The 18,393-nt window shown below is 39.9% G+C and overlaps 1 long non-coding RNA gene across 1 annotated transcript; it reads right to left on the reverse strand.

Annotated features, from left to right (window-relative positions):
• Window positions 1-3,026: 3,026 nt before the first annotated feature.
• LOC121246886 lies at window positions 3,027-4,421 on the reverse strand. Its single transcript, XR_005937183.1, has 3 exons — window positions 4,374-4,421; window positions 3,276-3,329; window positions 3,027-3,169 (listed from the first exon to the last, which is right to left on the reverse strand). It is a non-coding gene; the product is annotated as an uncharacterized LOC121246886 (long non-coding RNA).
• Between the last annotated feature and the right edge of the window lie 13,972 nt (window positions 4,422-18,393).

Here is an 18,393-nt window from a genome sequence, read left to right on the forward strand (position 1 = left end):
AAAAGTGAAACGTTTCCAAGAATGAGGTAGACATAGCCAGAAAAACCAATCCCTTCGTGTTTTTAGCATCTGGGACCTCACTTGACTGACTGAGTGGAAAGACACTATTCTAGTACCTATAGACCTTGTGTGTAGGATTCATCTGAAACGAAAATGGAAGAAGAAAGTGAAAGAGTAAGTATGAGTACATTTTTCAAGAAACCCAACAAAAGAAAAAGAGAAACGGAACAAAGATGAAGCCCCCATGATAGGAATGTCATGGACGGATCTTCTGCCATGCAGCTCTACAGAGCGAAGGAGGCTTGGAAATGAGGTGCGTTCGAGGTTTAGGGACAAAGACCTTCAAGCCTCGAAAGAAATAGGAAGAAGAAGACGGAATCACCAGATCTACCCAAATTTATATTCATTGTTCACAGATAGGGAGAGAGAGAGACCTGAGCAGATAATAAAAAGAACAAACAAGCTTGTACCTGACATACAGAGCCTGGAATACGTTCTAATCTCTTAGATCCCAAACTCAAGCACTTCCATCTTCTTCCCATATCTGCTATTCCTCGTAATCATCGAGATAGTCATTGATGGATACCCACTTGGCCAAGTTCAACATAGCAGTACCTTTGAATCGACTTCACCAAGTAGCCGCGGTCCCACTTTGAATATAGTGAAAAAAGTAGCAGACCAGTTGTTGAGAACTCTTTGAAACCCGAAAGAAGATATAGTTACATAAATACAAACTTAGAAAAATGTGAGAAGGAGGAGAACGAGAAGATGGAGAGAAGGAGGAGAAGAACGCGAGGATGAGGCAAAAAGGAAGACAAAAGTTGAGCTAGGGTTCGATGCAAGAGAGAATGAGCGGTGGGAGATAGGGTTTACTGAATAGATAGAGAGAGAGAGATTTTTTTTTGGGGAATTAGGGTATTATCCGTGCGCTCGCGTCTTTTGAGTTTTTTTGTTTCTAGGACTCCACAAATAGAAACTGTGTATCAGGTGTTAAATCTGGTAACCAGATTGCATAACCGCATCCGGACCGGGTATAATCCGGTCCGAAAACCGCATCCGAAATCCGGGATTTCGAACCGGGCTGGAAAAAATCCTGTCCAGATGAGCAGTCTTAATAAGTTCACTAGTAAAACATAATAAATAGTCTCTAATTATTTAATATCACATCATAAGATAATAAGAAAATGATAAAAAAAATGATGAATATTTTATTCCATTTTTAACTTCTAATCTCATCTGAAGATTGTCATCAACTCACTGTCTAAACTAGTAGACTGCAACTACCATAAAGAAACGCGCACACGTGTGACACATCGAGTAAACACATTTCTACCTTTTTTTTTTGAAATAAACACATTCCTACCTGATCAAAAATGAAAAACATAAAATAAAACCGTAAGTTTGATTTGTGATACTAGATCAAGTGAGGGCCTATGATCATATTATATATATATATATATATATATATATATATATATATCTCTTAACATTTCAAGTTTCCGTCGTTTTCTCGAAAACCAAACAGGTTATAAATCTTGAATAAGTGGTGGTAAAAAGGCAAAAGATAAGCAATATCTTCGAATCACCCCTTGAAAAAGATTTCGGGGGAAGCATATCATGGGAAGAGATTCTAGAGGACTACTGAGGATAATTAGCAACAAAAGATATATGTCATGAGCTTAATACTGTTCATATAAAATACATATATAAACGTGGGTAAGTGGGTGTGTATGAACAAATGCTTAACTTTTGCAAGGACATCGGACGCAGAGAAGGCAAAAGTGCATGAACGGTAATCCATCTTTGCCTTTTCTCGTCCTGTCTCCGATCTGTATCTCTATCGCGGCTCCTGTACTATGTATTTTATGTTTGATTGTTTACTGGCTGGGAGAGTAGTCAGTGGCCCTTGCAAGGGCCGAATGGCATCACTCACGGCTCTTAGGGACATCCTGGTTCTTACCACGGGGTCTGAGGTTGAGGTTCAATCCCCCCAACTACATTCAAAAAATTACTCTACTGAAAAAAAAAAAAAAAAACCATTGTAGGTGCTGGGAGAAGGTCCGGGATAGAGATATCTAGTCAGAAACTTAAGTTTTACAAAAGTACCATACGAGATTATTGAAACACTTTCAGGAACTCTGGCCGAGCTGCTCTATGATGGCATCAGAAGCACTTTGTAGGCCGAACTCTGACCAATATCTGAAAACCGAAAAAAAAAATAAACAAAAAAGATGGAGAAGTATTAGCGACATTCTTTTCAACGAACCAATATTGACAAAATATATGAAATATTTGTTCAGTCATTGAAAACAAGATGAACGGGAAAAGAATAGAAAGGGACCCTCTTGATGAATCAAAGCTAAGCCCAACTATATTTTTAGCTTCTTCAAGTGTTCTGCTGAATCTCTTAAGCTGATCTTTCTGTGTTAGAAGAGTGTCAACCATTTTGAATAAAGCACATGACAGCTCATGTGGAAGGGAAAGGACTCGGGTATTAGACTACTAAGGTGAAACATAAGTTGTTCAGTTAAGTCTAACTTCTATTAAGTCATACTTTGTAATCTATAAATAGAGGCCTTCATTTGTATTCTGAGATGCATGATACTAGAGAAAATACAGGAGTGTAGAGAGAATAATTCTTGAGTCAGAAAGCTCCAAGAATTTAAAGGTGTGTTCAAGAGAGATTGTTCTTGTAAACTCATCAAATTTCTCTTTAGTTCAGGTATGTACCGTACTCTTTCCATACCATCAAACATTTTTAGCCTAACTGTCCGGTCCGGAACCCGGATTCACTTACCTGGTTCATTACTTATTTTTAATGTAAATCATTACTTATTCTTGGGTTATAACCATCCAAAAAATCAAATACATCAAAGAGACGAATTTTTTTTCCTAGTTTAAGGGGGGTGGGGGGGCATCACCCAACAGCCCAACAGTTTCTCACTCATAATATACATAGCAGCATGCAACTTGACAATGCATTTGATTGAAGTACGAAAAGTAAGCGTCTATGAAAACCTGATTCGTGCTGGCATTTCATGATCCATGAGACAACCTCATCCACACCTACAGCATCAAGCTTCCCTAGAAGATCTAGAGTGGTCAATCCCCAGTGTGCCCCATTCATTCTCAGATAGTCCATTGCAACAGATATAAAGTCATCCTTCCTCTTGAGTGCAAGAAACAGGAATTTTTGGTATAAATGACAACAGAGTCATGTCAGCAACTGAAGATGTACTTAAATAACATAAAAAAGGTACATAAACGAGAGATACCTTTTCAACTGACAAAATGTATTGGACATGCTTCTCAGTTACAAGCTCCCCCATCTGCCAATTACCAAGCACATTAATCTAGGAATTTACAGTTGAAAACATTAAGAATGTATAAGTAATTAGAAACTTTCTCTAGAAAAATGTAGCGTTGGGTTCTTTATCTGTTCTTGTCTCATACAAAACCACTCAAACCAAAGAGGTGCTTCATAAATTAAGGATATATATCATCATATGAAGCTCAGAGTAACTAACTCATTTGAAACAGACTAATGGAGAACAAAATTTCATTTTCAGTTCAATTCCCCATCAAACAGTCATCAATGAGATTGATGAATAGTATAATAGGCAACAAGCGACAAATTGACTGTTAAAGCACTAGAATTGACAACAAATATAAGCGATCTTGAACTTTCACTTTCAAAGGTAAAATCTTCAAGTGATAAATATTGCATTAAAAAGAAGCTAATGCAAGCTATCCAGCCGCTGGAAACTGCTTAACAATTCCAAGGCTCAGCTCACACTGCGAATTTCAGTCACAATTTTAACATCGAGAAGAGTTTATCGCATAAAAAACTATGAACTTCAAGGGAAAGGAGATAATTGCCTTCAAAGCAAACTGAAAATGAAAGACAAGATTTTCTGCAAAGCTTCACACTTAAAATTCCATTCAAATATTAAAGAGCCCCCGGTTTACATGCTCCAGTAGAATGCCAATTGAAGACATGATGTGCAATGAACGGAGCATGAAAAAATAAAGAAGCTATCACACAAACAAATATTTTTTCCCCAGAAAATTCCAGAGGAACTGTTTCCAATCAAAACAAACACACCCAAAATACTGTTGTACCATAAAACTTTATGGGAAAATGTTTTCTCGGGAAACAAATGAAAGCCAGTAATCTAGAGCCTTTAACAAGTCAGAGAAAACTCAATTTCGTTTTCCTCGTATCGATTTGAGTCTTCATTAAGAAAAAGCCATCAGTCAGTTCCAAGTTCCAACAGATATTGTCAGTTCAAAATAAAGAGTAATATGATTTATATAGTTGGTAGGGAAAGATAGTCAACAAAGCTTTGGAAGGAGAAAGAGAAAGAACGTACAATGAGTCTTTGTTCTAGATACCCTCCCTCTTCAACTCCGATAAATCGTAACGTGCAGGAGGAATAACTTTCTATAAGGACAGCTAGTATTCATGCAGAAAATCAGCATCAGGATTCGTAACTGCATCCGGCACTTATTGTCTTTGATCAGCTAGTTTAGGAAATCTGTACAGCTCATTCTTTCTTTTATTTTCACATATGTTGTTTTACGTTAGTGTTGAAATCCCTGCCCAAGCAAGCAGTCAACAATGGCTGCTTACTGCTCAACCTCTAGCGCGCAACATCTAGCGCTCAATTGTCTATTAAATGCAAATAAATACATTCATACGTGAAGCGAGGCATCTATAAATTGAAGCTTCATGCGAGAGCTTCAGACATCCAAGGAGAAGAGAAAAGAGAGAGAGCCCGGAGAGCTCTGAGAGAAAAGAAGAGAGTTGAGTTGAGTGGAGTGTGATCCTTCTCCTCTGTAATATTTTCTTGTGTACCACTATTTAAATAGTGAAGCTCTTTTCTGTAGATGTAGGGAGTTGCTGAATCACGTTAAATTCTTGGTGTCACTGAGTGCGTAGAGTGTACTCTTTTATTACCGCTTTTATCCCTTCCGCTGTGTTGATTTCCCCAACAAGTGGTATCAGAGCGATTGTTGAGAAGAGTTTTTTTTTCAAAAAACTCGTTTTTAGTGTGTAGCTCAGTTTTCAAATTTGAGCATACCACTGTGTTCGTCTCATCGAGACAAGAAAAGCGGTGAAAACCAGAGGCCCGACGGTCGTCGCACGCTACCCCACGGCCGTCTGAAGATTGGAGAGTGAGCCCACTCTCTACACACGACCAGGAGAGTCACGAGCGCGTGATACCCACTCTCGGCACGCGCCACACGCGCTCCTGAGAGAGTCTTGCGCGTGAAGTCCACGCGCACTTGAATCTAGAAGGCACGTTAGATACACGCGCCTATGCGTTCCACGCGCTCCAGTGAGGTTTTGGCTTGTGAAGAGCACGCGCCTACGCGCTGTTAGTCGCGCCACGTGCTGCACGAGCGACAGTGTTGCTGTTTTAATTCTTTTGCTCATTCCTTGTGTTATCTGAGTCCGATTTTGACGAAACAAGACTCGTTTCCAACAAAATCAAGCGTTCTGGACACAACGGTGCTGTCGTTTTATGATATTCCATCTTGAAGATCCTGAACTTGCATTTTGTATTTAGAATCAGTCTAAATCCATGGAAGATTCAGCATCAGGCGCCATGATAAAGCTGACTGCCTCAAACTACAGTCTTTGGAGGCCTCGGATGGAGGATCTATTGAACTGTAAAGATCTTTCTGACCCTTTGGAAGATGAAGGGAAGAAGCCAGATGAGGTTACCGATCAAGTGTGGAGAAAGATGCACAAGAAGACTATCGGTCAGATCAGACAATGGATTGACCATAGTGTTTTCCACCACGTGGCCCAGGAGATAGATGCATATAGCCTCTGGAAAAAGTTGGAGGATATGTATCAAGCTAAAACTGCTCGAAACAAGGCTCTCTTGATGAGACGGCTTGTTAACTTGAAGTTGAAGAGCGACACCTCTGTTGCCGAGCACACTAGCCAGTTTCAAAACCTAGTTAACCAGTTCGGATCCGTCAACCTGAATCTTGGCGATGAAGAACAAGCCCTGCTACTTTTCAGTTCGTTACCAGATAGTTGGGAGACGCTGGTAGTCTCCCTCAGTAACTCTACTCCAGATGACAAACTTACCATGACGATGGTTAAGGATGCCCTGTTTAATGAGGAGGCCAGACGAAAAGAGACAAGTATGAATCAAACTCATGTCCTTGTCACCGAGAGTAGAGAAAGACCTCAAGGTGATGATAGAGGGAGAAGTGGAGGCAGAAACAGAGGGAAGTCTCAACCACGTGGAAGGTCCAACATTAGCAGGAACCAGTAGACGGGTAACATGAAGTGTTATCATTGTGGCAAAGAAGGCCACATAAGGAAAAACTGCCTCAAGTTTTTAAGGGAGCAAGGTCAAAGCAGTAAGCTGAAGAAAGAAGATGGTGAAACCCTTGTCACTCTTTCTGGAGATGTGGCAATACTCTCCACCAGTGACGAGCCGTGCCTGCACGTTGCAAACCATGATGTTGAGTGGGTGATAGACATAACAGCATCATACCATGCCACTTCCCATAGTGAATTTTTCACTACGTACGAAGCAGGAGACTTTGGTACGATAAGGATGGAGAACGCCAGTTCCTCGAAGATCGTGGGAGTTGGCAAAGTGCAGATAAAACCAACATTGGTTGTACCATGGTGTTGAAAGATGTTTGACACATTCCTGACCTTCGGCTCAACTTGATTTCGGGAATAGCCCTTGATCGACAGGGCTATGACAGCTACTTTAGCAATGGCACTTGGAAGCTGTCACAAGGTGCCATAGTTGTCGCCTGAGGACACATTTGCAGTACGTTGTACAAAACCCATGTGAAGATTGATTTTGATAGCCTCAATGCAGCAGAAGACGAGGCATCACCAAATTTGTGGCATAAGAGACTCGGACACATGGGTGAGAAATGGTTGGATACGCTTACAAAGAAGGCACTCATCAAAGTTGCCAAAGGAATAGCGTTAAACCCTTGTGAGTACTGTTTGTTTGGTAAACAACGCAGAGTCTCGTTCAATTCCTTTACGAAGAGAAGATCAGAGTTGTTGAGTCTGGTACATTCTGATGTATGTGGTCCCATGGAAGAAGAGTCATTGGGAGGTAACAGATATTTCGTGACATTCATTGATGATGCTTCACGAAAGGTCTGGATATATGTTTTGAAGTCAAAGGATCAGGTCTTTGAGCACTTCAAGAATTTCCACACCCTAGTGGAAAGAGAGACAGGAAAGAAGTTGAAGTGCTTGCGAACGGACAATGGAGGAGAATATGTTTCCAAAAGGTTCGCTGCATACTGCACTGATCGAGGTATTCGACATAAGAAGACGGTCCCATATACCCCTCAGCACAATGGTGTAGCCGAAAGAATGAATCGGACCATCATTGAAAGAACAAGATGCATGCTCAGTATGGCCAAGTTACCAAAGCCATTCTGGGGTGAAGCTGTTCTTGCTGCCTGTTACCTGATCAACAGATCACCTTCTGCACCACTGGAATTTGAAGTTCCTGAGAAGGTTTGGTCTAGAAAAGATGTCTCTTACTCTCACCTGAGAGTGTTTGAGTGCAAAGTCTTTGCACACGTATCTAAGGAGCTGAGACAGAAGCTCGATGTCAAGACAACTCCATGTATCTTTGTTGGATATGGAGATGAAGAATTCGGATACAAGCTATGGGATCCAGTGACGAAGAGAATTATCATAAATAGGGATGTTGTGTTCCATGAAAACTAGCATATAGGAACTGAAGCTTCCTCGATGTCAGTAGAGCTTAGTTCCTATACACATCCTGCACCATTACAGTTCGCCACAGATAATGAAGATATGCAGGATCGAGATCCAGAAGCAGAAGAAGAAGCTCAGGGTGTCAAACAGGGGGAGCAAGAACCCTCTCCACCAGCAGCTGGTGTGCCACCACAAGGATTAGATGGTGATGAACCTCCTTTGGTTGATGAAACTAAACCAAGAAGATCGGCAAGAGGCCGCCTACTGATTCCGTCGATGAGATATCCGGAATCAGACTATATTTTGCTTACTGATGAGGGGGAGCCGGAGAGCTTCCAGGAAGTTCAAACTCATACTGATAGAAGCCTATGGGTGCAGGCAATGCAAGAAGAGATGAGTTTTTTGCAAAAAATCAGACCTATGATTTGGTGAAACTTCCTGAAGGAAAGAAAGCCCTAAAGAGCAAATAGGTGTTCAAGCTGAAGAAAGATGGCCAAGGAAAGCTGATAAAGCACAAGGCCAGATTGGTTGTCAAATGATTCAAAGGATTCCAACAGAATAAGGGAATCGACTTTGACGAGATATTTTCTCCGGTGGTGAAAATGATGTCAATCCGAGTCATACTTGGATTGGTAGCCAGTTTGAATTTGGAACCCGAACAGATGGATGTGAAGACAGCCTTTCTCTATGGAGATTTGGAGGAGGAAATCTATATGGAGCAACCAGAAGGGTTTGAAGCTCCAGGAAAAGATCACTTCTGCAAGCTAAAGAAGAGTCTTTATGGCCTCAAGCAAGCGCCGAGGCAATGGTACAAGAAGTTCAACTCATTCATGATGAGTCATGGTTACAAGAGACTTGTTGCAGATCAGTGTGTCGATGTTCAAAGGTTCCAGGATGACAAGTTTGTCATACTCATTCTTTATGTTAATGATATGTTAATCGTTGGTGAGGATAGGTCCACGATTAACAAACTAAAGAAGGAACTATCCAAGTCTTTTGACATGAAGGACTTAGGCCCAGCACAACAACTTTTGGGCATGAAAATTGTTCGTGATAGAAAGGTCAAAAGGGTGTGGCTATCACAACAAAAATATGCTGAACGGGTCATCAGACGTTTCAACATGGGAGATGCTAAGCCAGTCAATACTCCACTTGCTAACCACTTCAAGTTGAGCAATAGCTCGTGTCCTTCTTCAAAGATTGAAGAAATGGAAGCAGTCCCCTACTCTTCAGCAGTAGGAAGCCTGATGTATGTAATGGTTTGTACCAGATCAGATATTGCTCATGCTGATGGTGAGCAGATTCCTTTCAAATCCAGGAAAGGATCATTGGGAAGCAGTCAAGTGGATTCTCAGGTACTTAAAAGGTACATCGAAGATGTGCATGTGTTTTGGGAAAGCTAAACCAGTTTTGGAAGGCTATACAAATTCAGATATGGCAGGAGATCTGGATAGTAGGAAATCTACTTTGGGATTTCTCTTCACTTTTGCAGGAGGAGCTGTCTCTTGGCAGTCTAAATTGTAGAGGTGTGTTGCTTTATCTACAACTGAGGCAGAGTACATTGCCGCAGCAGAAGCTGGGAAAGAAATGTTGTGGATGAAGCGTTTTCTCCAAGAACTAGGGGTTAGTCAAGAAGACTACACGGTACATTGTGATAGTCAAAGTGCTCTAGATTTGAGCAAGAATTCAATGTACCACTCCCGCACCAAGCATATTGATATCCGCTATCATTGAATACGCGAAGCGATGGAACAACAGTTATTGAAGCTTGTGAAGATCCATACGAAAGAGAATCCAGCGGACATGTTGACGAAGGTGGTTACAAGTGAGAAGCTTGAGCTATGTAGAAACATAGCTTGGATGGAGAGCATCTAGGTAAATGGGCATGGAGGGGGAGAATTGTTGAAATCCCTGCCCAAGCAAGCAGTCAACAATGGCTGCTTGCTGCTCAACCTTCAGCGCGTAACATCCAGCGCTCAACTATCCATTGAATGCAAATAAATGCATTCATACGTGAAGCGAGGCATCTATAAATTGAAGCTTCATGCGAGAGCTTTAGACACCCAAGGAGAAGAGAAAAGAGAGAGAGCTCGAAGAGCTCTGAGAGAAAAGAAGAGAGTTGAGTTGAGTAGAGTGTGATCCTCCTCCTCTGTAATATTTTCTTGTGTACCACTATTTAAATAGTGAAGCTCTTGTCTGTGGACGTAGGCAGTTGCTGAATCACGTTAAATTCTTGGTGTCACTGAGTGCGTAGAGTGTATTCTTTTATTACCACTTTTATCCCTTCCGCTGTGTTGATTTCCCCAACAGTTAGCACAAGTTTATGAGTAATTTTAGTTCTAAAATCTGTACTTATACCTCTTCTTCTAATAAGAAAAAGTGTGAATCATTTCTCTCTATTCTTGTCTAAATCTCTACATGGTATCAGATTAACACCTCAAAACTCCAACGAGTATTTCTTGTCTTTCCTGCTTTCGCTATGGCCACTTCTTCCTCTGATAGTGTTCCAATCACTGTTATTAATACCGTACCATACCATACCGGCCGGTATGACCAGTATTTGCCGTACCGGCCACCGGGCCGGTATAGGTACTATATATATTTCGTACCGGCCCAAATACTGGCCGTACCGGTCGGTACAGGCCAATATTTCGGCCTGTACCAGCCTGTGTACCGGCCGATATTTCGGTCTTTTTTATTTTTTTTATTTTTTTACACTACAAGCTCATTTTTTGACTCTCAATTCAGACTAGACTAGTTATAATTTATATATATATGTATTTATATATAATTTATTCATATATAGACTATTATTTTGAAATATAATTTATATACATATATTTATATATATAATTTATTCATATATCGACTATCTTGAAATGGTACACGAAACGGTACCAGTACCGAAATATTTCATTCCAGTGCCTTGACCAGTACGGTATTCAAAACATTGGTTCCAATAGCTATCAATGCCACCCAGCAAATTACAGCACGTCTCACACCAACCAACTTCCCTTCATGGCATGCTTAATTCGAGTCTCTTCTCCTCAGCTATAACCTCTTTGGCTATGTTGACGGCACTCATACCTGCCCACCCCTACCGACATCAACTGATGCCGCTACCACTGCAGCTCATCACCTTTGGTTCCGTCAGGACAAACTTATTCTAAGTGCAATTCTGACTTCTGTGTCCCCAGCTATGATACCACTCATAGCAATCTCCAAGACGTCATATCAAGCCTGGACTAAACTAACAAAGCTTTATGCTAGTCGATCCAGGACTCGTGTCATGCAGCTCAAAGAGGATCTCACCCTCATGCAACGTGGAACTCGCAGCATTACAGAGTACCTACACTCTGTAAAAACCATTGCCGATGAGCTTGCCCTCATTGATGCACCATTATCTCAAGATGACATCACCCTGTATGTTCTTCATGGCTTAGGATCTGATTTTTCATGATATTGTTGCTCCGATTCGAGCCCGAGAGTCTTCTCTCTCATTTGAAGAATTACATGATCTGCTACTTGGTCATGAGGCCTATCTTCGACGGCTTGACTCCACTGCTCAATCCTTGGTACTTACTGCCAATACCACTCAACGCAGGGACTCACGCTCCTCGAAGAATCAGTTTTCATCAAATTATCAACAATCCAAGACTGACTCCAACTCAAAGCCTCGACAGTCCAAACAATACAAGTACCCTCCAAGGTGTCAATATTGTGATCAACAAGGCCACATTGCAAAATACTGTCTGAAATTGAAACCATCTGAAGCCACTGTGAACTGCACAACTGCTACTCCCAACCCAGACAAACGTTGGCTCATTGATTCGGCGGCTTCCTATAATATCACCTCTCAGGTTTCAAATTTACAATTTCACTCTGAATATGATGGTACTAATGAAGTTATTATTGGAGATGGATCAGGTTTGCCCATTACTCATTCCGGTTCACTTACTCTTTCATTTCCAAACAGAACATTTCAAGTTGACGATACTCTATGTGTTCCTACTATTAACAAAAACTTGATATTTGTTCACCACTTCACAAAGCAAAACAATATTATCCTAGAATTTCACCCAACTTATTTTCTTGTGAAGGATCGGAGAACGGGGGAGATTCTTCTTCAAGGGCTGTGTGAACATGGAGTCTACCCTCTGCCCTCATTGCCTGCTGTTACTTCGATTGCTTTTGTCCATGAACGCACATCAGTAGCTGGTTGGCATCAGCGCCTTGGTCATCCATCGTCCAAAGTTGTTGCTCGCCTTATTAGTTCTTTCTCCCTTCCCACCAGTTCATGTTCTTCTGATTCTAATAATTGTCATTCGTGATCTTTCAATAAAGCTCATCAGTTACCCTTTCATAAACACGGTCTAACAAGCACAACCCCATTTGACTTAATTTACACTGATGTATAGGGACATTCTCCCACTCCTAGTCTTAATGGCCACAAATATTATGTTATTTTCGTTGATCACTTTACAAAATATGTGTGGTTCTTTCCCTTGCATCAAAAATTAGATGTTAAAACCATATTTCCTCATTTCTACAAAATGATTGAAACTCGTTTTAACATAAAAATTAAAGGAGTATATTTTGATAATGGAGATGAGTTCGTTGTTCTTCCACCCTTTTTCACAACCCATGGCATTAGTCATTATACGACAGCTCCTTATACACCCCAACAAAATGGAGTGTCTGAGCGTCGTCATCGACATATTGTGGAGACAGGTCAAACCCTTCTAAGTCATGCCTCTCTTTCATCAGAACTTTGGGCTTATGCTTTTGCAACAGCCACATATCTGATAAATTGACTTCCATCACTTGTTCTTCATCATAAATCACCTCTTCAAGTTCTCTTCAAGCAACAATCACGGTATGAAAAGTTACGTTCCTTTGGATGTCTATGCTTTCCCTTGATGAAGCCGTATAACACTAACAAATTTCAAAAGAAATCTGTTCCTTGTGTCTTTGTTGGCTACTCTACTAGCCAAAGTGCATATCTATGTCTTAATCTACAAAGTCAGCGCATATACACCTCCAAACACGTAACCTTTGATGAGTCTGTATACCCTTTCAAACAGGTTTCCATGCAAACACCTACTGACTCATCCACACCTAAAACCTCTTCTTTTTCTGGACCAATTTTACAGCTTGCTTCCAAGGAGCTTCTAGCAATCACACGGGCTCAAGGAGATCTCCCCCTCTGCTTCTTTGACTCCAAGTGAAGATCCAGCTCTTGTGCAACCTCAAGAGGCACCAATCTCCAATTCAGATCAGGTACCTCTTAGACCTTCTACCACTCCATTAGTCATTTTGTCCCTCAACCAGAAAATTCAATACCATCCTCTCCAACACCATGTCCATGAACCATCTCACTTGCTCCATGAACAATATCTTTCGGCCAAAACAACTCCACACCACCACCAAGCACCCCTTACCTGAACCACTCGAACCAAGTTGTGTAAGTCAAGCCCTTAAAGACCCTCATTGGCGCAAGGCAATGTCAGAAGAAGTGACAGCCCTCCTTCAACATGGGACTTGGGAACTGGTTCCTCCCACTCTTGGCCATAATCTTGTTGGGTGTAAATTTGTGTTTCGGAAGAAACGAAATCCAGATGGAACAATCAATCGATATAAAGCTCGACTTGTAGCTAAAGGATTTCATCAACGGCCAAGAATTGACTACTCTCAAACCTTCAGTCCCATGGTAAAGCCAGCAACAATTAGGCTTCTTTTAACCATTGTTGTCATGAATGGCTGGCCTCTTCGTCAGTTAGACATCAATAATGCAATCTTGCATGGTACTCTTGAAGAAACGGTCTTTATGCATCAACCTCCATGATTTGAAGATCCATCTCAACCTCAGCATGTTTGCAAGCTCAAAAAGAGTATCTATGGTCTTAAACAAGCACGAAGACAGTGGTACAAGGCCCTTCGGGATGCACTCCTCAGCCTTGGTTTCATTCACTTGGCGACTGACAACTCTTTGTTCATCTATAAGTCTCATGGTATCTTATGTTACTGCCTTATTTATGTTGATGACATAATTGTCGCAGGCAACACACTCAGCTTTGTGAATCACATCATAAGCAAGCTTGGCTCTACATTCTCAGTCAAAGACATGGGCTCCTTGCATTATTTGTTGGGAATATAAGTGATTCCAACGCCACAAGGGCTCTTTCTATCTCAACATAAGTACATTCGGGATCTCCTTTCAAGAACCTCCATGGAAAATTCTAAAGAAACACTCACTCCAATGTCCACTACAGCTAAGCTTACGGTTAAAGATAATTTTGAATGTGTCGACAGCACTGAGTATCGCAAGACCATTGGAGCACTTCAGTATTTGGGACTCACTCACCCAGATATTGCCTTTGCAGTCAATAGATTATCCCAGCTCATGCAAAAGCCGACAACAACCCATTGGGCTGGAGCAAAAAGACTCCTCAGGTATCTTAAACAGACCATGTTTCATGGTATCCTCCTACAAAAGCATGATCAATTCCAACTCAAGACCTATAGTGATGCGGACTGGGCATCAAATACAGACACTCGCGTTTCAACCACTGCCTTCATCACATTCATTGGTCCTAATCCAATCTCATGGTCTGCAAGCAAGCAAAGAGCAGTCTCAAGATCATCCACAGAAGCAAAATTTCGGGCACTAGCCACATCAAAAACAATTTGGCTTCATTCCCTTATCAAGGAACTTGGTCTCAATCTCAGAGAAGCACCTCAAATGTTTTGTGATAATATTGGCGCCAACCACTTCAGTTTAAATCCAGTCCAGTACACACGGATGAAACACATTGAAATTGATCTCCTTTTTGTACGAGATCTTCTCAAAAAGGGAACTATTCATGTGCAGCACATTCATACCATTGATCAACTAGCTAATCTCCTTACAAAATCACTCTCACGTCAGCGCTTGCAACTATTAAGATCCAAGATTGGTGTTGTAGATGGCACCTCCATCTTGAGGGGGCATATAAGGACATATAGTATTCATGCAGAAAATTAGCATCAGGATTCGTAACTGCATTCGACACTTATTGTCTTTGATCAGCTAGTTTAGGAAATCTGTATAGCTCATTCTTTCCTTTATTTTCACATATGTTGTTTTACGTTAGCACAAGTTTAGGAGTAATTTTAGTTCTAAAATCTGTATTTATACCTCTTCTTCTATTAAGAAAAAGTGTGAATCATTTCTCTCTATTCTTGTCTAAATCTCTATACTTTCCACTCTAATTACTAATTAAATAGAAAGTTTTTTTTTTTTTTTTTTTTTTTTTTTTTTTTTTTTTTTATCGGTATTACGCAGAAGGTTATATGGCAGAAGTGAAATTAAATTTAAAGTGCTTCCAAAACATTGACGGTGGGCATGTGGGGGTGGTTATCGGGCATGACTAGAAATCATGTGGGCCTTGCCCACGCAAATTCGAATCCTGCTACTCATGCCTCCTTTCTCTTTGGCCTTTTGCAGCGAATTCAGCTTATCCCCTTTCGTTGTAAAAACTTTGCACGACAACTTCAGTCCTCGTCAACCCCCTTATTTTTTGTTTGTTTTAAACCTTAAACGTAGATCTACACCCTATGTGGAACTCCAAATGTTGTTTTTCAGTTTTTCCCTGGGGAATGCCGATTAAGGTGTCCACGGATACTTCTCGAACAAATAAGACATTGTTTGTTACAGAAACGGTTTTATCTCATTTCATCATTACAATTTTTTTAAATTTTTACACAAAATATAAAAAACAATTCAACTTTTTCAAATCTCAAAACAATATTAATATTAAAAATTGTATTCTAACAAAATTATATTCTAACAAAATTTGGGATCAATCTTTCATCAAATAATAAAAAAATTTATTTTATCAAACTTTTGGGGCTTCCTGGCCCCAGAATATTCGACCTTGTCCAATAACGCATAACCTCTTAAGATGTTTGGATTCTAATTCCAAGATCAATTGAAGTGGCTAAGAGATTTTTGCAGTAATTCTTAGAATTGACCATTACATTGTTTAAAATATATGGTATCCGAGTATACATGTTAAGCATATATATACATCAAATGCCACAAAACACTCGATCAAAGAATACTATAGAAGGAAAGAACAAAGATAAAAGTACAAGATATAATTATACATACATATCTGATAAAAGAACATAAGATACAAAATCATGACTTGCATGAGATGTATTATAGCAGGTGAAAGATAGTGATCTCTTTCAGGGAGTTAAAGTTGTGTTATCAAATAGTTTTCCTAATGTAATGGCATCTAGGGGCTCTAGGTCTACAAGTTGATAGCTTTTGAGAGATCTGTTGCATACTTGGCCTGGATTGTGGGCAGGCGTTGAGGCATGCAAATGCTAGCTTAGCAATGGTGACCACTTCCTCAGTTACTCGACCCCTAAGAGGTGAGAGGCGTTGGTCCAACACTTGCTTCAGTCTTATATTCTGGGTAGTTGTTGTCGTTGATGATGATGATAATAAGGAGATGAAATTGCCCGGATGCCTTCCCATCATCACTTCCAATGTTACCATCCCAAAGCAGTATACATCACACTTCTCATTCGATTCCATTGTGTAAGCAAGCTCTGCAAAGAAAATATCAGCACATCTATATATGTTAAATACTTTGATCATAAAATAAGATTTTAATTCTCAATATGTAGAAATTTGAACATGGTTCATTCCGACTAGCGTTTGAGAGCAGCAACAGCTTGTCCAAATACCCAAAGGTGTTGGAGTATAGCCTCTCATATTGACAGTGTGGAATTAAAGTCCAAGGAAGAAAAGCTAAAGGCAGAAGAGAAGACTTAAAAGCCGTTATTTCTGTTATAGAGTTATTATGTAGTATAAATAGTAAAGACCTTCCTGTATTACATTATCAAGTATTTTTCATTTTATTCAATTCAGATTACACAAGCTCTTGAGTTCTTCCAACTTTCTTCTCTGTTTTCAGTTTTCTTCTTCTATTCATTGAGTTCTCAACATGTTATCAGATTGAAAATCATACTTGCTTCAGCATATTTTCACTTTTCTAATCTTACAATCTATATTGCAAATTCTGCTTGGGAACTTTCTCAAGAATCCTATGTTTCTTGCATTTTCTTGGTAAAATGACAGAAGCAAACCCTCTCAATTCTTCAGATTCTTCTCTTCCCTCTAATCCTTCCGATGATTCTTCTAGCCCATATTATCTTCATCCAAGTGATAATCCGGGTTCTCTCTTGGTCTCAAAAGTCTTTGTAGGGGACAACTACATTGCTTGGAGTCGATTGATTACTATTGCTCTAACTGTCAAGAACAAGGTATCTTTCATTGATGGTTCAATTATTGCTCCTCCTACTAGTTAGCATGTTAATCATACTGCCTGGCTTTGTGCCAATAATTTGGTACTTTCCTGGCTCATGAATTCTATTTCTAAAGATATTAGAAATAGCTTGCTTTATGTTGCATCTGCTGAAGATCTCTGGAATGAGCTAAAAACAAGATATTTGAGAAGTGATGGTCTAAGGGTTTTTCATCTTGAAAAATCTTTAAGTTGTATAAATCAGGGTTCATCTTGAATTACAGAGTATTTCAGTGCTTTCAAGACTCTTTGGGATGAGTATGTCAGTTATAAACCCTTCCCAATCTGTACATTTGGCAAGATGGCTTCTTGCAATTGTGATTTGTTCAATTTCTTGCTACTTCGACAGCAGTCAGATTATGTGTTGAAGTTTTTTGTAGGCCTGAATGATTTTTATGCTTTAGTAAGAAGTCAATTGTTACTTGTTGTTCCATTGTCTAGCACGGCTAAAGTGTTTTCTTTGCTGCTTCAAGAAGAAAGTCAGAGACAATTGACTAGTTTTACAAGTACTGAAACACATGCTTTGTTAGCAAAGCAATACACTCAGCCTAATCAGATTGCTCAGTCCAAGTTTTCCAAAGATAAGTTGAAGAAATCCTCACTATATTGTACTCACTGTGGCTACATTGGTCATACAATCGATAAGTGTTTTCAATTGCATGGTTATCCTCCTGGCTGGACTGGACCTAAGGGAAAAAGAAATCCTCCCTCTGCACATGCAGCCATTTCAACCAAAGAGGTCTACATTCAAAATAGTGATGAGAACCAAAGGTTTAGTTTAACTGCTGAAAAATTTAATAAGCTCCTAGCACTTGCCAATTCAAATTCATCTACTCAGAACACTGATACATCCACAACAGTAGTGAATCTAGCCATTACCCCTCAGTTTTCTGGTAACCCTTTAATCAATGTAATTCCGCCTCTACCAAATTAAATTCTGAATTTTCTTGGATCTTGGATACTGGTGCAACAGATCATATGATCTGTTCACCTTTACTATATTCTTCTACTCCTAAACTAGTTACCAATTCCATTAATCTTCCTAATGGACAAACTGTTCCAGCATTATATACTGGAACTGTAAGCCTTTCCAGCACATTACATTTAAATAATGTCTTGTGTGTTCCTAGTTTTTCATTAAATTTATTATCTGTCTCTAAACTAACTAAAGAATCTAATCTTTGTCTCTCTTTCTTTGATTTTTATTGCCTTTTACAAGACCAATTAATGAAGAAGATGATTGGGATTGCATTTGAGAAACAAGGACTTTTATCACCTATCTCAAACTTCCTCAAAAGCTAATTT

This window comes from Juglans microcarpa x Juglans regia, chromosome 1S, assembly GCF_004785595.1.
Source record: "Juglans microcarpa x Juglans regia isolate MS1-56 chromosome 1S, Jm3101_v1.0, whole genome shotgun sequence".
In the NCBI taxonomy this organism is placed as follows: domain Eukaryota; kingdom Viridiplantae; phylum Streptophyta; class Magnoliopsida; order Fagales; family Juglandaceae; genus Juglans; species Juglans microcarpa x Juglans regia.